Here is an 8,041-nt window from a genome sequence, read left to right on the forward strand (position 1 = left end):
TCGTTTCGCTGATTCGAGTTTAGAATTTGAGTTTTGCTACAGTAAAAAGCTCTCACAAACAATCACATCTAACTTTTTTACTACAGTAAAAAGCTCTCACATACAATCACATCTCAACTCGAATTCTAAACTCGAATCAGCGAAACGAACGAGGCCATAGTTTTTTTTCTTGGACAGAATACTCTGAACTATTTTTTTTATAAATATTTTTAGGCCTCGTTCACTTTGTGAATTTGAATTTTTAATTTGAATTGATATGTGATATTTTTTTATAATTTTTTACTGTAATAAAAAAATTAAATATGACAATTTCTGAAAATTTTTTACTGTAAAAACTTAAAACTAAAAATTTAAATCGCTGAAATGAACGAGGTTAATCCTCCCAAGTGCAATAAAATTGTTGGAAGATTTAAATTTCGTATAGATAATCACACATCATAAATAGTTATATTAGGGTATTTAGTTCACTGATTCGAGTTTTAAATTTAATTTGAGATGTGACTTTATGTGAGAATTTGTAACTGTAACAAAAAAATTAAATGTGAATTTTTGTGAGAATTTGTAACTATTGTAAAACTGAAATTAAAAACTCAAATCGGTGAAATAAATGTGACATAAATGCCCAATATTATAATTTTCAATAGAATTTAGTAGAAGTGTATATAATATTTTGTACATTATGTAACTATTTTTATAAAATTTCAAGCTATCGTAAAAGGAAATGTTTTTTTATAAAGATTCTTTTAAATAGAAATTAGAGAATGAAATAACTAGAAAAAAAGAGTGTTAGATAGAAAAGCTAATATAGATGTTACGGGTCGAATTTTTTTAATTTCATTGATATTTTCCATCTCGAAATTTAGACACATTATACTATATACTATAAGAGGCACTGCACCGTTTTCACTGTTCTTTAAACAGTATCCGGCCCTCTTTTTTCTTATCATTTTCAAAAATTTCTTCTGTATCCCTTATTATTATTTTTTTACCGTTTTGTCATCAATTTCATATTTCTTCTCTTGTTTTCTTTTGGGCGCTTTCGTCATCTTCTATGAATTGTTTATTCTACCTTGTGATCTCTGCTATTTCTTTCGCTGAAGCTTCTAGGCCTCACTTTCTCTAACTTTCTGTTGTGTTTGAAGTTATTTTTATTTTTGTTTTTACGTTTTTCGAGAAAAAAATAAAAACAGGAGAGAAATGGTGTTTGGCACAATTAAAGATAAAAAATAAAAATAAAAATGATTTTTTGGTTTAGTGTAAAATGAGAGAGAAATGAAAAACGACTTTTAGTCATTTTTCATTTTTTTGTTTCCGTTTGCTCCTCTAGAGAGCAGAGAGAGACATTAATAGATTTTTTATACTTAAAATAATCTTTTGATAAAATACCAAACGCATTTTTAAAAATAATTTTTGTCTAAGATTCAAAACGTTTTCATTTATATTTTCATACAAAAAATAAAATCATTTTAGAATGAGTTCCAAACGCAATCTCTGTTCTTTCTTTCGCTGAAGCTTCTTTCCTTCATTTCTTCTCAACGTTTTCCCTTTTTCTTTCTCTATGTCTGCATCTATTATGTTTTTTTTCTTCGCCTTCCTTTTTTTTTCTCTTTTCATTTTCATTTTTTCCCGATCTTCTATTTCTGGGTTTGGTTGTGTTTTTTTCTGTGGTGTTTTGGGGCTTTGTTCAGGTTTCTTAGGGTCCATTTAGTTCGTTAATTTGAATTTTTAATTCAAGCTTTTTACTAAAGCAAAATTAGAATTCGATCGAATCGGTGAAATGAACGGACTTTATATGATATATGGGTCAAGCTTATGGGTTATGTTTCAGTAGAGTTCCTAAGTTTTCTTCTCTCTGAAAATTTTTTATTTCTTTTTTTTTTCGCCGTCTGGCCATTTTCTGTTCTTTAGGGCTTTCCTCCTTTTTTTTGTTTTTGTTTTTGTTTTTGGGTTATTTTTCTTCTTTGTTCCGCTGCTTTGCGGACTAGTTCTGTGATTTTTTTTTCCTTCTAATTTTTTCTCCTTAGGGTTCCGTTCTTTCGTTGAAAATTAGATATTTTGTTTAGGGTTTTTATAATAATGGTTTTATTTTTTTTACTTACGTTTTTCTTCATTCTTCTTCTTCTTTATCTTCGTGTATTTTGGTTCTTCTGTCATTTTGATGTTTTATTCGTGATAAGCTTTTGAGGTTTTTTTTTTTTCCTTCGGATAAACCTTTCCATATATCTTATTTTTTTCTTTTGTTTTTCAGACTTTTTTTTTCTTCTTCTTTCCTTATTTTTTCTTTCTACCGGTTATTTCGATATTTTTTCCTCCCATCTCTTCGTTTGTAATATTTGTGTTACTTTTCTGGGTTCTCTTTCCGTGAAGCTTCTAGGGTTCATTAGCTTTGTAAATTGTTTCCTTTTTCGTGTTTTCTGATATTTTTGGTTTTCTTACTCCCTTTTTTTCCGTCTTCTTCTTATTTATTTTCCCTTTGTTTAATTTTTTATGGTCGGATGCTTGAAGTTTTAAAAAGCTTGATTTTTTCGTTTTATCTTTTTTCTCGCTCGTCTATTCCGGTTGTTTTGTCATCTGTACTCGGTTCATAAGTTTTTTTTCTTCTTTTTCTGTTTCTGGAGATTTGTTTTTGTGTTGTCGTTTTCGTTCTTTGTTTTTTATGTGTTTTTCCTTATCCTGTAATTTTATATAAGGGATATGTAATTTTTTTATTGTTTGTTGATTATTGGTTCTGTTTTCTTGTGATTTTCATGCAGTATGCAATGTAACACCTGTTTTTTTATTAATCATTACATGAGTTCATCTTTGTTTCCAGGTTTCTTATCGAGGAATGATCAAATATTTGTTTTTTACATTCTGTAATTCTTTCTAACAGATTTGTCTTTTTTACTGTCGGTTGGTTATTGGCTCCGTTTTCGGATAGTTTTCATGCTGCGTAACATCTATTTTTAACTAATTATTATATCTGTTCCGTTGGAAATGCTTAGAAATTTCTTCGGTTTGTATAAATATATTGTGTTTTATTTTATGATTACCGTCTCTCATTTTACCTCTGTTTTTGTTTTCAGACTATTATAATCCATCTTTTCTACATTCTCTTTTAGACTGTTTTGAAGTTTTTTTTTTGTTATCATGCATCTACTCTATCCATTTTTCTTCTTCGGCTGAGGTACTTCTTTCTTACTTCTTTCATGTTATTTTTAACTGTTTTAAATATTATATGTATTATATTATTATGATTTGTTATGTATATGTTCAACTGTTAATATATCTGGTTACTGTCTTATTATGTTGTTTTGATTGTGTTTTGATTGATTTTGTTAATATTATTTCTAATTTATTGTTTAGTATTTATGTTATATAAGTTTGTTATTTGAGTAAAATTGAGTTTATATTTAATTTGTAATCTTCTTATGTGAAGAGTCCGTTTTGTGTCTGTTCTCAGTTCTTCTTTGGTCATGATGCAGTATTTTTCTTTTATTTTTTTCATGTATTGAGTAACTGTTAATAGTGATTTAGCAGGTCTTGATGTTGCGCGAATTATTTTAGATTTATGCTTTTTTAATTCTCCTGTTTTGTCAACATTTTGTTTTTCCTTTAGATGCAAGTCGTTTACGGTGATGATGATGTTTCATGCTTTTATTGTTTCCATTTATCGAGTAATTGTTTATAATGATTTAGCAATTTTTGATGTTGCCTGGATTACTAAGGGGCTATTCGGCAACCCCATTTTTGAGTTAAAAATTAAAAAAAAATAACTCGAGTTACAACTTTATTCGAGTTCATGTTCTTTTAAGTTTGAACTCGAGTTTGAACTCGAGTTTGAGACTAAAACTCGAGTTCAAGTTTCTTTTTAACTCGAGTTCAGAAACTCGAACTCAAATTAATGAATAATATTTTTTCTATTCTTAAAAATGCTATAACTTTTTCGTTTTAATTCTGATGGAGATGATTTTTTTTCTATGTGTTAACAATGAAAAGACGAATAAAACTTCACCCATATATCCTATTAAAATTTTCTATCAGCATTGAGTTTTTATTAAAATACTATATAAATACAAATTCAAGTTTTGACTCACTCAAACACAAACTTAAAAAGATTTTTATCTCAAACCATAACTCAAATGTACACAACTAAACACAAACTCAAGTTACAACTTCAACTCAAGTTTATAACTCAAACTCAATTCAAAATCTACACTTAAGTCACCTAATTCAAAAAAAGTAAAAGAACAGCCCCTAAGGATTTATGCTTTTTTGTGATCTTCTATTCTGAAATGGTTTGCCATTTATATAATCTCATTGCAGGGTTTTTGTTTTATGCTTTTACTCCTGCATCTATTCTTGGTTGGCCAGTTTTGATTATTTTGATGCATCTGAAGTTTCTAAGTTTTTTTCCCTTTATTTTTGTTCTTGTCGTTTTGCCCTTGATTTCTTACTACTGTAGTGTTTTTTGCTTGGGTGTTTTCGTCCTTCGCGTCGAACTGAAGCTTTTAGGTTTTGGTTTTTGTTTTTTTCACATTTTCGTCAATGTTTTGGCCTTTGTTTTCTTCTCTAATATTTCAGTCACTCTTCTGGGTTTGGTTTCAGTGAAGCTTAAAATTTCCCTCTTCTCTTTCTTTTGTTCTCTGTAATTCTTTTGTTGGCTGTCCTCTTTTTTTTTGTCCTTAGTATAAATCTTCTAATAACTTATTGTTGAATCGTTTTTTAATTACTTATGATAAATGTTTTTAGCAATAAAACATAAATACCTGAACCGTTTTTTCTTTATTATCCTGTTTCTGTCTCCTTTTCTTTCCTATTTTTGTTTTCTTCTTATTTTGCATAAATTCTTTAATAATTTAGTTGGCATTCAATAATATTGCTAAATCTTATTTCAGTTATTTATGATACGTGTGTTGTTAGTAAGTGAAGATAAATACGCGAACCAAATTTTTTTAAAAATTTTAATTATTGTACATTCTTTAATAATTTAGTTGGCATTGAATAATATTGCTAAATCTTATTTCAGTTATTTATGATACGTGTGTTGTTAATAAGTGAAGATAAATACGCGAACCAAATTTTTTTAAAAATTTTAATTATTATTTTGTAACTGATTAGTATATTTTTACTCTAATCATAAGATAAATAAACAAACATCCGTGCTATTGCACGGATAGCACACCAGTGATTATTATGTTAAAGTTCAGAAATTATTAACCAACTTTAATGTCAAGAACGCAAATAGCTAAAAAAAAATTTAGAATAATTTATTATGATTAAAAGTTTAAAGACTAAAATGTCACAATACTTGCTAATAATCTTTTTTTTTTCCCTCCTCTACTTTAAAGCCACTGCAGCTATGTTACCTACGTATCAAAAGTCCCAAAAGTCGCACAAAACGAGTTGCGACCTTCCAAGAGGTAATTCTTAAAGCATTCATATTTAATTTGAGACGATTGACTTTATTCTACCTATTTACGAAAATGACCATTTCAGTGAGTTTAACAAATTGTTTGCTATTTTGCTCCAAGAATGGATAATTCAGAATATGCAAAAGATATTGTTCTTGACTTGTATTAACTGAAGCTACTTTGGATTTGAGGACAAATTTCTCCTTAGATGTATTCAATGTCAAGCATTTGGTTTGTTTTATGTGCTACAATTAGGGATAGCAATATTTCCCATCGAGATGGAGCTCCACCCTGAATATTTTAGTGGACGTTTGGTTCATGGATCAGAAGTCTGATTCAGAATCATTCTTGTTTTATATGTGTTTTTTGTGAGAGAAAAATACTATAGAGAACTATAAATTATGATTCAAAATCAGAGACGAATATAGAAAACAAACATCCCCTAGTCTTAGAGGACAATTAATAAGGATGTGGGTGGGAATAGGGACAATATACATCTAGTTAACTGGTTGTACACGTCCGGACAACAAACATCTAAATCTAAAATATTATTTTAAAAAGGGAAATTGTAAGAAATAAGCCCACATTTAAAACTTATGGAAGTAAATGACTAATTTACCAATGTATAGAAATTAATAGACCATTTCATGTTTTCAATTTTTTATTTTTCAATTTTACCCTTTTCTTGTTATTTTTCCCTTTTCTTTAGTAAATTCAAGTATATTTAGGATTTAGCAAATTAGAATCACTTGAAAGAGAATAGTACAAATTCTAATACAAAATCTTGGATTTATCAAGTTCATATTATTAGGAGAAAATGTACAAATTATAATAGTAAATTCCAGATATATCTAGTAAATTCAGGATTTTTCAAGTTCGTATTAATAGAAAAAAGGTGAAAAATCTAATAATAAATTTCGGATATACCTGATAAATCTTAGATTTACCAAGTTCATATTAGTAGGGGAAAAGAACAGTACAAATTTTAATGGTAAATCCTTGATATATTTAGTAAATTTCGGATTTACCAAGTTCGTATTATTAGAAAAAAAGTGAAAAATCTAATATAAATCTCAAATATACTTGATAAATCTCGGATTATCCAAGTTTGTATTAATAGAGAAAAGAACATTATAAATTATAATGGTAAAAGAGGATTGTAGGACTGTTATTTTCAGTTGCATTACTAATAAAAATTCGGAGATTATTATTAGCTTCATTTCTTGTTCTTCCATGTTCTTTGAAACCTTCGATTTAATTGCACCCTCGTTTTATGATATTCCGCGTGAATAATGGACTACGAGCTTTATCCTACGCTTCTGCTACACTTCTTAGTAGAAATTTTCTTAACACCTTCCATCCTTGCCAAATTTTCAATTATACTTGCCAAACCATTTTTGTTGCATTTACGCCAAGACGATACATTTGAAGATTTTTTTCCCCAAGAAAAGTGTGGACAATATGACCCAATTTTTAACCATCAAATGTTTATCAAGTCCTGACAATTAATTGTACTTTTCTAAATATCTTATAATTCTAATGTAGTTTGACGATATATTATAATTTAATTTTTAACCATCAAATGTTTATCTGGCAATTAATTGTACTTTTCTAAATATGTTATAATTCTAATGTATTTTGACGATATAACGTGTTCGAGATGTGGCTTAGCAATAGAGTTCTAAGAACATCTCCAAGGTAAATACTATTGTCAATGGTACATTTGGTGCTACAAAATATGAAAATGGCGTATTTGATATGTTATTTTATTTGTGTTTCAATGTATAATGCTATTTTAAATATTAAATCTATTCGTCACCCGCTAGAATCAAATACTAGCTCTGTCGCTGATTGGAGATGCTCTAAAAGCTATTTTCTTTGCAATGATCTTGCAAAACTTTTTTTTTTTTTAATGTTCTCTTAACAAGTCAAATTAATTACTGGGAATTTAATGAACATCTGACGGTCAATTTAATCAATAGCTGGCATGATTTTTTTTAACAGGTTTATTATTTTTTTTTTTGAAAAATTTCATTTTAATACTCTGTATTATTGAAATATGAGTTTAGTACCCTCTGTATTTAATAATTTCATGCTAGTATCTTGACTTTTTAGAAAATTTTCTTTTAGTACTTTGGGAAAGTATTTTGAGACACAAAAAGATAAAATTACCTTTACTTTAAATATGTAAAAAAAAGCTGTCTATTATATTAAATCTATACTTTTAAATTAATAGCCATTTTTTCCTCTGCATCAATCATCAATTATTCGAAATAAATTTGCTATTTGATCAGTAGAAAGGGAGTGGGCTTCCGATGTCTATACAAATTCCCAAGAAAGTTGAAACCTTGACATAGAGGCAAATGATATTTCCCCCCACCAATACGTCTTTTGCGTACTCATCCTTAAAAAAGCTGGACTAGTAAAACTGGGTTTGGAATATAATGCAACAAATTTTCCAAAAATTCAGAGGCAAAATAGTTCGCAAATATCATAGGCAAAATAGTTAACAGCAACAAAGAAGTTGAAGAGTACATATCTAGGAAGCCATCAGCCAATAAAAAGTCAAGTATGATCCTAAACACGAAGATAAACATTATCAAAAGTAAACCGAACACAAAATTGGTAAATATTCAAAAGAAAGAGTG

This window comes from Morus notabilis, unplaced genomic scaffold, assembly GCF_000414095.1.
Source record: "Morus notabilis unplaced genomic scaffold, ASM41409v2 Scaffold818, whole genome shotgun sequence".
Classification (NCBI taxonomy): Eukaryota; Viridiplantae; Streptophyta; class Magnoliopsida; order Rosales; family Moraceae; genus Morus; species Morus notabilis.